At 43.5% G+C, this 15,857-nt stretch overlaps 1 protein-coding gene across 3 annotated transcripts in view; it reads left to right on the top strand.

Annotated features, from left to right (window-relative positions):
* Window positions 1–15,857, top strand: part of nrg2a (neuregulin 2a) — a 48,282-nt gene that overhangs the window by 18,349 nt on the left and 14,076 nt on the right. The window lies entirely within an intron of this gene.

Genomic DNA, 15,857 nt, shown 5'->3' with positions numbered 1-15,857 from the left:
AACAGCACTTTGTGGCCTCATGCCAGCCGTTGAATGATTGGATGTGTATGGGGATTTTGTTCTTGTCTTTTTGATTGACCAATAGAAGAGAAACACGTGCCGTCAGTCTATGTGGAATTATTCAGCGCGGATAGCTGGACGTTCTGCTGAGTAGGTTGTCATCGACGTCTCGGCCGTAAGACTCATCTTCTCTTTGGCCGCACTTTAGCAACATGACATAGATCAATCATTGGATCAATGTTTAAGTTCTTTTCTGAAGCCACAAGGTTTTTCCTCTATGCTTTTTTACTGTTTTGCCAACTTCTGCATTGTTTCAAAATGTATAACAGTATACAGGATGTGTGTGTCTGCTTGTGTCTCCTGGTGGTCCAAACTATCATGTGTGTGTTTTAGCTGTTTCTGTAACGATTGCTGCCTTTTCCAGAGCGCTGTTTTCAGCCTCATGCACAACACCCCCCCAGAGTAGAGGGCCAGGGACCATTTGTTGTCCATGTGGTCTGACCTCTACCCTGTAATCAGTCTGGCATGGTAAGACCTGCTGGCCTTCAGCGCAGCGGTGTAGTATATCATCAACTGTTTTCTATAAGGCCAGTGTGAAGGAGCAGCGCTAGTCAAAGTTTGCTCGGCTCCACGTGGCTTCAGATTAAGGCCTGCCATTATCCTACAGGCTGCTGTGTTGTGATAAGCGCTTGTGAGGCAGTCATGTGTCTGCGGGCTGCAGGTCACATCCTTGGGGGGTGCTGTGCGCAGCTCCACTGAGAGAGTGTGTGAGCGTCCAGGAATGTGTTGATGGAAATCACAGCTGAACATATGATTGCTCCAACCTCAGCAGTCATGCTGGGGCCCACCAGCAACAAAATGCACGCACGCACACACACACCGGCCCCCCAACCCACATTGGTGCCCAGACATACGTGTGCACATACCTTTTACACGCTTTCACTCCCCATCCTGAAGTCAAACACAGTGGCCCCACACCCCCGCACCCACATCACAAAACCTAAGGCCTAAAACAACATTTTAGCAAACCGTTTGTTGAGATAGAAACTCTACAGGGTCCCGTAGAAACGCTTGTCACTTTTAACTCATATCACAACTCATATCACAGTTTAACCTCTGCTCCCAGTTACCTCATCCCTCACATCCCATACATGCTGAATCTGGCCACAGCAGGACGTGACTGTACCGCCTTGTTTGCAATTCATCAATTCATCGCACATCACAGAAAAGCCATTGTTTCATCAATCGATGTTTACGTGTCAAGAATTAAAGCTAGGGTTGGCAATCCTGGCAAAGCTACTAGCAAGAGCAGGCTCCACTTTGAAAATATGCAGCCAATACATCCCACCCTCTCCCATCAGCCCTCTCATCAAAGCTAAGCCGACAACACACATGAACATGCACTGACTGACAACTGCTAGAAGACGACATTTCCATGACTCACTTGTTAACTGACTGTTGTCTCAGCTTCAGTGGTTTATGTCTCTCAGGTCTGTGAAGAGCCCGCTATAGCACATTAAGAGCACATGCAGGGTGCATGGAGGCAGGCAGTTCGGTTAGTGACTGACGGGTTTGCCAACTAATTATTTCATCGGGTTGGATGGAAATGATTGGTCGTGTTTTTCATAGTCCTGTGAGGGCCACAGACAATGGCTTTTTGTCTCTATTTCTAGGCAACTTTATTTATTGATGGTTATCGGGACAACAAGTAAGATAAAGTCTTTTGGAAACGAGTTGCCAACCCTACTTCTAAAGGTTGATTGATAGACTCAATGAAGTTTAGAAACCCAGACATACAAGTATTGCATATTTCTGCATATTTCATTCAAAATAATGTCATAAAATGATGCTGGCTTTATTTTACTTTTTCAGATTAAACTCCGTTATTCAAGCATTATTAGAATCATTATTTGTTTACTTGCCATTTTAGCCTGGTTAAAATCATGTTCAATGCCCTTTATAGTCAGGTTCACTCTTAATATTTGCTGAAGATAGTTGGGGTCAAGCAGATGACATCACAGTCACCAGTAAAAACAAACTCCCACAGATCTTTTTCTGTTTTCTTCCAGTAAGTCTTTACAGCTGTTCTACGTAAGTGAAACATTACAGTAAGTGCTACTTTGAACCAGATAAACAAAAACTTCCTCCTCTCCTTCTGTGTTTCTCTTCTAAAAGCAAAACTTACTCACCCCTACTACGCAAGCAACAAGATAAACTCATCTCTAATGACGCTACAGGATGTTAGTGGTGGCCGTGGCTGAATGTGGAGCATCTGTAAGCCGGTCAATTGTATTGATCGCTGTGGGTAAGCAACGGCAGCAGCCATGTCTGAGAGGAACAGGCCTTCACATCTGCCAGGCGGCGTGTATTTACAGGCCACTGGAGAACAGCTTGTCAGGTTCTGTGGATCAAGCCGCCGGGCTATTAGTCATGCTCACTTTTTCAAAATTATGCTCAGTCCTGGGGTCTGGACAGACATTCCTCCGAGGTGGCCCTTTGTGATTGCTCTGGAATCTCAGGTCTTGTCAGTGGGCGGGTTTGATGGCAAGATCAGGATCCAGTTTGGGCTCTGTGGAGCAAATAGGATATCGTAATCTAAAAAACACATAGGAGGAAACACACTGTTGTTAGACTGCTGTTTTTGAAATGCTGCTTTATGTGTACCTTCTCAAAAGGGTCCGCTCCGGATTTTAGTCTTTGGAAATCAGGAAACAAACTTTCTTAGAAGTTATCTGAGATAAAAACAGAAGAATCTTAATTTTGCTCCCTCTTAAAAGTGTCGCAATTCGATAACAATGCACAGTGTCCTTACATTGACAACAGAAAACTAACAGTTTAAAATGTATTTATAATTTCCACAGTCCATGTTAGAGTGTTATCACTGTTAATGAGATGTTATTACTTGTCTGACATCACATGGTACCTCAGGACAGCTGGAGTCTATCAGAGTTCAAACCTTGTTTTGAAGTTCACCCACAACAATGTTTAGTTTTTGGCGCGGTCATAAAATCGTCACTTCGCCCACACTAGTGTCTTGTTTTTGTTTATAATCGGGGCCTTTCTGTGTTAGTGGCCAGCATCTGGTGCGACGGGAAGATCCAGAGTAAAAGGAAGAGGTTTATGTCACGGGGCGGACGAACGCCCACGGCATCGTACAGACACGCATCATGCTGTCATGCAGCATCACTGAGGCATCATCAAATGGGCTCAGTGTTTACATGCATCACAGGACAGAGGAGGACTTGAACACTATGCTTTGAATATCATCCAATGGAATCTTAAATCAATGTGCTTTTTCATCATGCGTGTCACAATGTAATAATTGCCTGTGACGACACTTAGTCTCTGTGCGACTGAGCAAAGCTGCTGCAACAATTACGAGGGAAGTTCCCAAAGACTGATCTTAATCTTTGTTTAGTTTTTTATGTATTTATCCCTTTTTCTTGACACAGCAATTTGAGGAAAATTTACCGAGACGTCCTTTTAACCTCAGGTTAATCCGACAGAGGACAAGTAACTCGAGGTGGCTGACGCATAAAACACACATCAGCTCTCTAATATGTCAGTAATTCATTGCATATGGACAAAGGCTATGCGTGGTATGAGTCGCCGGCGTTTGATGTGTATGTGCTAATGTGTTGGAGAAGATGCAGCTGCTGGAACCCATCATTTGTAAGAATCGGAGAAAAAAAGGAAGAAAGAAATAGAACAAATGTCAAACTTGCACTAATCCTATCCATCCGATGTGGTAAGCGGGCCCCTCTCAATCCAATCCCTTTGAGAGGAACAACTAAGTTATTGAAAAATCAAACCGCATCTCACTTGTTAGGGTATCCAGTAATCTGGCTGTGTTATGCGGGACACTTAAGCCCCTCAGTGTGAATGAGTGAGGATATTGCTATGTGTGCGGACGGAAGCAGCTGTTACACTTGAAAAGCTGAGTGATGTGAGCAGGAGGTGACATGAGGTTCTTGCTGTGTGCGGGGCTTTGTTAACTCTTCCCGGGGCTCGAGGACGAAACCTATCTGGGCCTTCATTTAATAGCATAATAAAAGATTTCCATTCAGCCGCCCCTCAGCTGTCCTGGTGGTCTATTTCCCGATGGTGACCCCAACTGTGGGTGACTGTGCTGGACTCGGTTCCAAATAACGAACAAGCAACTGCTGTGTTTGTTGATACGAGGGGAAGCTAGCGGCCAAAAAACATCATTAGGCATGATCTGTCGTAAAAAGCTTGCTTGTACAGAGTCAGTCATAATTTGCAGTTACTTGGAAGTGCGGCGAGCTCAATCAACATGTTGAGAACAGGTCGGTGAGTAAACCATTGTCACCCCACATCAAACAGAATCCCTGTTCCTGTTTCCTTGTGCTCGAGTTTTCTTTGAGCACCAGAGAAACGTATACTTACCATTCCACCGCTTGTAGGTCAGGAGCACAGTACTATAGTTTGCTTGCCACAGCTGTGCCTCATCCTAAACCTCCCATTACTCCATCATGCTTCTTCCTTTTGTCAGTGATTTTGCAACTGCGTTCACCGCATCCCCTTGTCTGTCGGGGTGACCAGGTTCTCGGGGCCTCCGTGAGCAGCGGGCCCGTCTCCCCCCCTTTGGAGTGTGCAGGTGTGGAGCGTGGAGGGAACGGCCCTCGCTTTAATTACCGATACACTCATGGTGAACTCATCCTTTAGTATACAGAGAGCGGGCAGCCTGACAAAACAGCGGTGCTCGCCGTTGCCTGTTTTCAGGACGTACAGCGAGTGTGGGTGGTGTGTGTATATAAGAGTGAAGGAGGGCTGCAGCACACACACATATGTACGCAGAAGATTGTGTGCTTTCTATCTTTTCGGGGGAATAGCTGTGGGAGAACCATGCAGCAGCTGGCTACTACTGTAGCTGTGAACACAAGACCCAAATAAGGACCTGTGGAATACGCCTGTATCTGGTACAAGGTTGCAAAGTCTGCCCTTTCTCAGAAATGACGGCCAGCTGTTGAAGGTGGAGGACAATAAGGACACACGGTTACTTCACTTTTTGTCCTTTTTAAAGCGGTAACATCATCTGTACTATTCATATCATATTCCTAGATTACATTTAAACAATTTAGACCTAAGGTGCAGACTTAAAACAGGGTTTTCTGAAAAGCTGGCAACATATCCTCTGAAGCAGATAGAGACATGGAATAGGAAACGTTTCATAGCTTAAACTTGACATCAAGTCCAGCCTGAAAAATGTCTCTTACCCACCGAGCCTTGAACAGTGGGTTAGAAGTTGTTTTCATCATTGTTTTTGTCAATGAAATCATGTAATCTGCTTCAATGTCACTCCCCTTACTTAGATCCTTAGCCACTGTCTGAAACACCACCCTAAAACAAACGAACTACGTGGCCAATAATGGTTTCCCACAATCCCAATGTCTTCATTAGTCACATGTATCGAAATCGATGACCGCATAAAGGGAGAAGCACTTATGTCTACATAAAAACCACATAAACACAAACGTGGCACCCAGTCTTTAAGCTACATACACACAGTTCTGTCGGCTATTAATGCATTTTTACACAATATTCGTTTGCCCTTAAATGTCGGCATCTTGAACCCAAACCAATGCCACACCTTCCTTCAGCAAGGTTCTCAGCAAGGTGTTGCCAATACAGTCTAAGGGTTTTGTGACCACATTCAAAGCGGCGCTACACGATCAGAATGAAAGAAGTTGCGTTTTGTACTCGAGGGCCAAAAATCCACCCAGCCAGCTGCTGTACACACTGGTAAAATTGATCTGTGGCGTTTCCTCTGGCAGTCGGTGCTCCTGTCGGTGGTGGAGAATCCATGTTAGCCGCTTCAGGCGGTAAATGTGACTTCCTAAGACTTAGTCCAGGGGTTTCCTCCCTTTCCTGGGTGCAGCATACACCCGGCGGGCCTGCGTGGCAGCTAGCAGCTAGGCAGCATTGATTGGCACAGACACACTAAGTTGTAGCCTGGGTGTTTCTAGTTTGACGGCACCTTGGTAAGAAGCTCTGAAAGACGTCAGAGAGCAGAAAATTATCGGTGTTTACATCACTGCCGATCGGGTTGGAGCCATCTCACTTCGTAAACATTGGGATGGCCAAGAGTTTCACAGGGAGGGACTCGCATGCACAAACATGAACGCATACCCAGGCTGGCTACCAAAACACACAACACACACTGAAGGAGGGGAACTTCTCTGCTCAGGATACATTACTCCTCCGTATCTTTACCTGAAAAAGTGGTATGTGTATAAAACCTTTAAGTTACTCTACATAGCCTCTCCGTCGTCTTTCCCACTTCTTTCTTCAATCTTGTTCAAGTTTGAATCCTATAACTTTTCCCAGTGGTGGTGTTGATTAGATTGAAGATTTTATTAAAATCAGATGGATTTTTGTAGATTCTCCCTGGCTTATTGCCCAATTATTTTTGCATAAAATTCCAATTAAAAGCAGAGTCGCCTCAAGAAAGTAAATGAGTTTATACATTGGGTCACTTTATCAAGTGTTTACATTAAATGCCCTTGCAGTGGCAAAAAATGAACAAAAAGAGCAAGCATGCAATTATTCCACATTTCCTAAAGAGTGTTCAAAAGCAGATGTGAAGGACCTGGCACATGGTGCAGGAACACAAGAGTATTTACACCGACTATTCCATCTGTTCCTCGAATGAGTCCCCTTCAAGTCACAGATTTACTCCTCCGACTTTTACAACCAGTGTTTCCGTCTTTCAGGTGAGTTTAGACACAGGCTGGAAGATGACAGAGTGGCTTTATCATGGACGACCAAATGTCTCTGAGGAAAAACAATACAGACCAGACTGGTGCCATGACTCAGGGAACGAAAGCATCTTAAGCATCATGGATGCAGCAGCAGCTGAAAGAACCACGCGCGGGCTGCTCCTGAATAGACAGAGCGGGGAGCTACCCCGTCTGGAACTGGGCCACAGAAAACACCATGTGTCACTTTGTTGCCAACTGCACACACACACACACACTGGTGCCCGCCAGCAGCCGTATCAGCGCCCGTTTCTGCAGCCGCGCCATACCCTGCCCTCCATAAGCGCACTACTTTTGCAGTGCATGAGCAGCTGTTGTGCAATCGCAACACCGGGCTGCTCTTTGATTTCACTTCAGTGCTGAGATGATTGAGGCAGACAAGACCAGGCATATCAGCTATGTGGCTGAAAAATGGTAAGAGGAGACAAGAATATAAAAGAAGACACACTGGTTGTGGCAGTGGCAGCAGGAGTGGGTGGTAGATTAATGCTCCTTGCAGGATCCATTTTGTTCATTTCTAAACATTCCTGTTTCAAACTTAAGTTGTTTGAATTGTGGATAATTTTCCTATTGAAAAAAGAAAAGTGCACTCTCATTCATAATGGGTTCTTTTGTGCGTCCTGCCTACAGTAAATATTTATTTAATTCATCTTTGGGTATTTGTCATGAAATCTCTCTTGCGTATTTAGAACTCAATACAAAATGCTTGAAGCGACAGATACTGGATACTGCTATTGATTGGGTGTGCCTATGTGTGGAAATGGGTGCATGCTTATTTTATGTTGGCTTTGGCATGCTGGGATATGTTCCATCCCAGGCTCGTGACGACAAATCTTCTTTTGCCGTATCTCATCCTTTCTTCCGTTGCTGCTCCATTTGTCAGAACTTGAGCTCCTGTCAAAATAGGTTGAGGCTCTAAATCTGAAAATAAAAACTCTTTAAACTCTTTGTTTAATGAACAAAATGTAAATGGGGGGGTCAGACTTTCATGCATACAAAACCATGCACAGTCTTCCTTACGTGGAAGCAAGTTCCCAGTGTTTATCTTGTGAAAAGCTAAAACTTATTTGAGATTTTCGAACATGCTTGCTTAATCTCAACCGTCGCCTCACATCCTCCATCACCACTTCAGACTCATCTCTCAGCAACTTCCCATTCAACCAAAACCACACATCACCAATTTGGTCTTTTGTTCTTCTCCACCTTATCTGTTTATCTCATTTACCCATTCCATCCAGATTAGACAATGTTGCAGGAGGGGACATAATACGGTCTGAACAAGTGTAGAAAGAATGCATGCAGCAGGAATCGGCCTCTCGTACAGAGATAAAAGATCTGGGTCCCGGCAGTAACAGGAGACATGTCAGACATTCCCTGCCAGGAGTCGAGAGGTGAGGCGGGGGGGGGCACGGTGCAGAGCTTTTTTCTGGTACATAAAACTGGCTTGTGGAAAAGCTTGTCTGGGTGGCAGAGTCATTACAAAGCTTTTTATGTGACCGCTGAAGGGTCTGTACTTAAGACATTTCTCACTCACTCATCTTATTGTCATGGCCTCGCTTTAATTTGTCCTCCTTGTTTGAATTGTGACGATGATCTTCATTATCTGATTAAAAAGAAAAAAAGAAACAGTGAAAGCCTATGATATTTTAGATGGTAATATTGCAGTATGGTGCCACCTGTTGACATATTACTACCCAACTACTATATGTCTTTAATTTACATCATAGAGTTTTATAAATGTATGTATTCACATGGCTCTTAACAGAGGGGAATATTGATTTCCTTCACAGGCCTTCATCCACTTAGGCTTCCCTGCAGAAATCACTGACTGTCAGAGATGGACCTGGCCTGCGCACTGCTCTCGATCACTGACACTCCCGAATAGGCTACATAATTTATACTTTTTATCTTGATAACATTGCTTTTGAGAGCTGAAACACGAAGCCATAACAAAGTCCAGATGGATCCACCACTCGCTGAATAACTGCCCTGGCTCTCTCCCTGCACAGAATCAAGACTCTGTCGTGTTGGGAAATGGCTTTCTGTTCAATCGCAGTGCAGAAGTGAAAAAGATCAGGCCAAGCTGAAGTAAATTATCAACATTTGTCATAAATTAGAGAGACGTCTATAACTCTGCACCCCAGACAGGCCAATTGAAAATGTATTTCACGACACAACTTGGCTTTCAGGTCGGGTTTTGCGAGGGCTATGACTATTTTGTTTGGTTCATATGCACAGGGTATCTCGTGAGGAAAAAGCTGTGCAATGGGGACCCCTCTTTTCATTTTTACGATTTTCCTAGAATCCTTTGGAGAGCGTGGAAAGACAGACATGTTTATGAAGGTTTCCAGATGGTCCTGCTTGCACCCCCAGCTTTTCTCTTCAGTTCTTCGGCCATGAAGGATTAATCAAAGTCAGTGGCAAGGGCTGATGGCTAAACACTGTGGCTCTCTGCGAACCCAGAGGGAACCTCTCTGCAAGTCTCGAACTTAGATTCAGCCCCTGGGCTACAGGACCAAGGAAAGTTGAAACCTGAGGTTAAAGAAAGCGAGCAAACTTTACTAAAGCTTGGCCACATAAGTGCAAATAAACGAACTCTGGTCCTCCCTCCGTTTACCCGCGCTGTGGAGGCGGCCTTGTCGAATACACCTGAACTCTGGTCCCTTGGTGAGGTGGGGGATCGTGCTGCCTGGCTGCAGACAGACAGCACCATATGGCATGGCGGAGAAATGCACCAGAACAAATTGATGGAAGTTGAGTCATTGAGACTCAGGTATTTTATGCATTCTCTGTTTCATGTAATGATTTTAATCGTTGAGAGTTCATTTCGGACATTCATCCTTGCACTGCGATCTAAGGTGAGTGGAAAATGTCCTGATCAGAATAAAGTGTCTCTTTTATCAACCGTTTTTAGCCTCAACATTAGAAAGATAGTGACAACCAATAAACACACCCAAGCACACAAGGAAAGTTATAACATTTCCAAATAAGATAATGTTATTTTTGTGTAATGCTGCTTCAAAATGTTATTTCTATTAATGATCCCTTCAAAAACAATACAGAGTTGGTTGGAATAAGTGGAGCAGGACTTGATTGTTTTTTGTAGCATACATGACAATGCAATGCAATCTCTGAGGGATTTTCTTTCGGAGACACGTGCAGAAATTCACTGTCACTGTAACCCGTGTGACATGCGGCTGCTCTGCAGGGCAATGATGCTCAGGCAAAGCAGTCGCTACACATGTTATTACACCAACTGTCAACACAAATCGCTGTGGTTTGTTCACAGCAGCGTCCCGTCATGATTACCGATGAGTCCACTTCAGATCATCCATTTGGATTCAACATAGTATACACATACAATAACTTGCAATCTAGTATACCGTATATATAAGAGCATAGTAACATATACAACTGAAATCATCACATCAATTAGCCCCCCTTACTGTATATATTTACACAATATGATTTAGTAAATCATCCTCAGACAAGAGCTAGAAGGGATATTATTTAGAACCAATTCAATTACAAAACACAAATGCAATGACATTTAAAAAATATATATATATTATTCAACTGACACCCACCACATACGATCAGACAAAGATTGCACTTAAACATGTACACCCGTTTTTTTCTAAAGGTTACTTAGATGTGTCGGCTGGAGCAGCCGGGGTTAAACCAACCAGCCTAAAATTAGTGAGCGACCCCCCCCCCCCCCCCCCCCTAAAAAAAAATACACAGTATTACTCACGAAGATCACAACCAGTGGTTATGTGTGTAACCCTGTCACTCAAAACAACCTACAACAACATATAACATCAGAAAATAAAAATCAAAAACAAGATGTTGAGAACAAGACGCCAAACTGTCCTCCTCAATAACATATCTATATAATGGACGATTTTTTTTTTAAAGATTCTGCACAAATTCAATCCTATTTATGAAACGATACCAGCTCTCACCAAATGAAAAAATATGCATTTTGGATTTGTTGTATTCAGTTTGTCATTAGATGTCTGAACTCGTTGACAGATTATAGTTATATCCACAAAGTCCCTTTTAAAAGTTTAATTTCAAGCTGTATTACAACCACACCATCACAAATATTTAAATATAACTTTGTGTCCCCATCATTGGCCCCCTCTCTGTTGCTTGTGTGTTTGTATCTCAGATCGTGTCAATACATTTTAGGCCTTGTCATTAGTTTTAATGTTGAGTAAACATGTGGTGCAGCATGAGTAAACACTTTATTGGCTGAACCAGATCACCTCGGAAAGAGAACTGTTCTTGTTTCCTCACTGGGACAAGGTCTTTGAGTTTTCTTAGAAGTGAGAAAATGCGTGTGATATCTGCGGTGGTCCTTTCATCCATTTTATATACTCTGTTCTCTTTATTGGTTTTATTTAGAAAATATCTGAAATAATATAGGATTTGCAGGGGAAGGTATCGGCCCTATTTACTGTAGTCATAGAAATCACCAGCACTCTTTGTGTTGCACTGCGCACAGAATGTTGTGGCTTCTCACTGGATGCATGTCCTGTATGCATCAGAGTGTGTGGTGGTGTTTGTGGAGCGTCACTCTGACATGGGTGTATACAAGGCTGGGAGGGAATCATCCCGGTTAACCCATTGCTGTGATCATCAGGAATACTGGGAAAAAACCATCATGTTGATAATTGGATAGTAATTCAAAATGTAAGGGTTAACAACCTGACTCCACGTAGTTATCTTAGGGGCAGATCAACATTTTTACTGTCGTTAAATTATGCTTAGCAGTGGATGATATTGGTGAAAATATATGTTCAAAGTACTTGTTATGTTCCATGCATTTACATCCGAATTCAAGTGACTGTAGGTATATATATATATATAAACATAATTTCTGGAAGACTGGGTTGCATAATAATGACTAAAAACATCACATTCCCACTGATATGTGCACATCACTCCATTCTGACCTACAGGTTCTACATAACAACAGTTGCAGAGTTCAGTTACAGTATTTATACGATGCACATGGACGTTCAGCTGGACACCCCCGCTGCAGATGAAGAGATTAAAAGCATCAACATATTCCCGTGCATAAAGTCCTGGCTGGACGTTTTACTGCTGCTCAGCAGGTTTTTACATACTTTTGTCAAGGATTACAAGTTTATTATAAACCTGAAGAGGGTCCACATGTGGGATTTATAGAGGCTGAGTGCATCAGTTCAGTTGTAGTTCGTCCAGCTCGCCCTCCAGCTGTTTGAATGAAATTAGCCATACTTCAAACCATTAAACTTGACATAACTTGACAAAAATATCAGCCGTTGGATCTACTTGTGGAAACTGTGCTACCTTCAAGTTGTTCAGTGGCTCGTATGTGGACTACATTTTTTCTTACATAGGCTTCTCCCGTACCCAGATTCTTGCTATAGAAATATATGGTATTTTCAATCAAACTAAATGTATCAAGGTATAAATGCTTTATAGTTGACTAAGCTTGGGACATGGAATGACGCTAACTTTGTACAAGATGTTCTGAAACTCCCTGAGTTACAACAGAGGGGATTACAGAAAGGAGGGAGGACAGCCGAGCGAAGGAGGAGAGGAGAAGAACATTTGGACTCTTAACTGTGCAGCGTCATAGATTGGATGTCAGTTGATGACTGCAGGCCAATAAATGTTCCCCAATGGATTTCTTTTGATAGTTCTGGGACGTGTGCGTTCTTTGAAGCCACTGAAATCAAGATGCAGCAGTTACATGAATGTAGCTGATTCTGGGGGAAAGAAATGCTGTTGTTCTGAAACTTTTGGGTGTAGCCATACCTGTGTATTCCTCTGAGACACCTTACAAGGCCTTACAAATGCAATGTAAAGTACTTTATAGCCAAATAATAAGTACTTTTGACCTTTTTAAGCTTTTAACCAGGAGCATTCCAAGGGACTCTGGGGATCTGAGACAAAAGGGAGGTGGCGGGCCCCCACATCAAACCAAACTACCGCCCATCCACCCCAAGAAACACATGGTACCAGACCACTTCATTTCATCATCAAACATTTCTATTTAAATCAAAATAATTAACAAAGTGCATACTGTGCATTCACATACATAGTAAATCAGTATAGTTTAGGTGCAAACCCCAGCACTACCCTATAGTCGCATTATACACACATTTCATTGAGACGTTCCAGTTTTCAACCAAACCTCTAAAATTACTGAAAATGTAGTGGCTTGGGGCCTAGTTTGGGAGGGGGCTTCTGACCATTCTCACAAAACTGTTGTTGCTGTGGACTAACGTAACCAGCCGTTGTCTTGGGGGGCCCCCCTCACCTTGCGGGCCCCATGCAATGACCTGCTTTGCCTAACCCTGTTGCAACACCCCTGCATTTAACTGATGTTATGTTTAAACCCGGGATCTGACTTCTAAGCCCTCATGGAATACCGCCAATGTTTTCGTATTGTTTGCATGTGGCTTGTCATCTTTTCTGAGATGTTAGCTGAAGAAAATTGACAAATGAATGGATGCAGTATATCTTGTGCTTTGAAAGACTGATACTGTCAGCTCAGAGGGCATTGAACAGTCCCAAGGGAAACTTACTTTTTTTCACTTCATTCAGGGTGAAATAATCTCCACAGTCAAGTCTTTATGCTCCTGCTTTAAGCTTCTTGAATACGGGCAGGTGCTGTTTGTTGTTTCAGCAAATGGACCTTGTCTTGCTGAGGGAGAGTGTGTGGGCTCTCCACCTGCGAGCGTTCAGCTGGATGGCAACACAAAACAACCTGTGGAGAGAGGTGCAGCTGCAGCGTGTTTAGAACCATATCAGCAGCTCCAAGGTCTTTCACAGACTGTGCTTAGTTATCATACAGGAAATGTGCAAACCGACATTGTTATAATCCAAATAAAGATTGAAGTCCTTCTACAGACGTCATTAATTCACCCTTGTTAACAGTTGGTCTCAATTGGTCCATGCATTTGATCAGCACAGTTAAGGAAACCTAACAAGCTAGCAAGAGCAGGCTACACTTTGAGAATATGCAACAGATCACGCCATGCCCCTCCAATCAGGCCCCTCATCGGAGCTACACTCCCAGAACACATGAACGTGAGCTGACTGACAACTGCTATAAAGAAAGAATTCCGTGACGCGCTCTCCAGCCTCTGGCTATCTGGCTCCGCTTCAGTGGTAAATGTCTCTTTGGGTGGAAGAGACGGGGTAAGCTAAGGTAGGCAGGCCGGCCGGTATGTGACGGAGAGGTACGCCATTGAGTTATTTCATTCTGTCCATTTGAAATTGTTGGTCGTGTTTAGTACAGTCCTGCGAGGGACACAGACCCCTATTCTATTTTTCTATTCTATTTTCCAGATTACTTTATTTTTCTGGCTCTCAGGACGTGAAAAGGATTTCCAAAAATTTGAAAAAAAGCGTTTCAGACACAAGTTACCGACCCTACCTTTGATTTGTTTCAAGATTAACCCAAACATCCTAAACAAATAAAGTTAGGAGAGTGCAGTTGGTGGCCAGCAGAACCTTTAAGTGTTCAATTGAAAAATATTTGAATATAAAGTGTAAAGAGATTATATCATAGCACATCTGTTTTTACCCAAACTCTCTTCTCAAAAAGAGAATCTCTCTGACAGAAAAAAACGAGGGAGAGTAAAGTGAGTGCGGCGAAGTGGATATGCTGTGACCAGCAGTAGCCTTATAAACTTTGACAGCAGTACAGGTCCAGGGTTCAAATATCAGCCTTGATCCTTTTCTGTGTGAAGTTTACATGTTCTCCGCCTCCCTGTGTGGGTTTTCTGCGGGTCATCTGTTTTCCAGCCACATGTAAACCAGGTGGACAGGAGATTATGTGTGGGTGTGATTGTCTGTGCGCTCAGCCCGGCCTGCGGAGGACTGATGAGCTGTCCAGGAGGCCACCCCTCCCCTCCACCCACCAGGGCCCTCTGGGATAGGCCCGCTGTCCCGCATAGACACTCATGCGACTGGTTTTGCCGCCGTTTCGCTTCGCGTGTGTCCCGGCTAACGGCTGCACAAGGTTTCTATTTTGAGCATGGGAGGTTTTTACAATGTTTTCAGGCTCCGTCTCCCTGACAGCTCTGTCTGATCTTTTTTACGAGGTGTTTAACATGCCAGCACTCTGAGTGAGAGGTCAGGTGTGACTAGGGTATTTCTGATTAACTGGTGAACCTGGAAATATTTTGGGGAAAGTGTGGAGGTGACGGTGGATCGGTGACATGCTATATCGGAAAGCTTGGGCTGTTTTTTCGATGAACTCTGACAGAAAAAGTAAAACAACACATTTTGAATCAAAGCGAAATATGCAAGATGCTGTTTAACGCCAGCCTGTCAGTTATAAATATTCCTCATATCATTGTGTTTCATCAGAACAAACCAGCTGTAGATTTGGGCTCTGCTCTGTTGTCTTTGGATGGATGTGCGCCTAATAAACTTTAAATATCTGCCAGAGAACCCCCCCCTGAACTGATGCTGTCCGACTAAATGAAGATCTGAGGAATATAATCACATCCAGCTAAAATATCCAGACTTTATGTTTGAGGTCAGAAAGCAATGACAGTAAATTACATCTTATTTTGAGGGCTGCTGATATTTGCTAAATTTGATGTAATGGGCTGTCTACTTGATCTGTGGTGATGCTGCTTATAGCTTCTCTGTCTGAACCTGTAAACGTGACCTGCAGTAATTGAACCGCAGTAAGTAAAGACCAGCAGCAGGACTCAGTCTCGAAGCTGCACCACCGCTGCTGCACAAACAGATGGTCACCTGTTTATTCAAAGTTCAGTATCGGCACAGCCACAGTTCATCGGTCCATTATCTGTACTTGATCTATGTTTTTTCTTTTGAGGGTCACGGGGAGAGCTGGAGCCGGTCCTAACTAGAAAAGCGTTATATAAATAAAGGCCCTTTACCATTTTACCATATGCGAGCCACTTACACAGACATATATACATGTGGGGTTATTAGATAGACAAAGTGCTGCGTTTTTCGAATTTGCACGCCGCTGACTTATCCACGTTCTTCACAGAATCATTCTGGCCAGTGAAGCACACACTGATGTCATCTGTCTGC

The sequence above is a fragment of the Pleuronectes platessa genome, chromosome 15 (genome assembly GCF_947347685.1).
Source record: "Pleuronectes platessa chromosome 15, fPlePla1.1, whole genome shotgun sequence".
In the NCBI taxonomy this organism is placed as follows: domain Eukaryota; kingdom Metazoa; phylum Chordata; class Actinopteri; order Pleuronectiformes; family Pleuronectidae; genus Pleuronectes; species Pleuronectes platessa.
The sequence above is the reverse complement of the archived record's forward strand: the minus strand, read 5'-3'. Positions and strand labels throughout refer to the sequence as shown.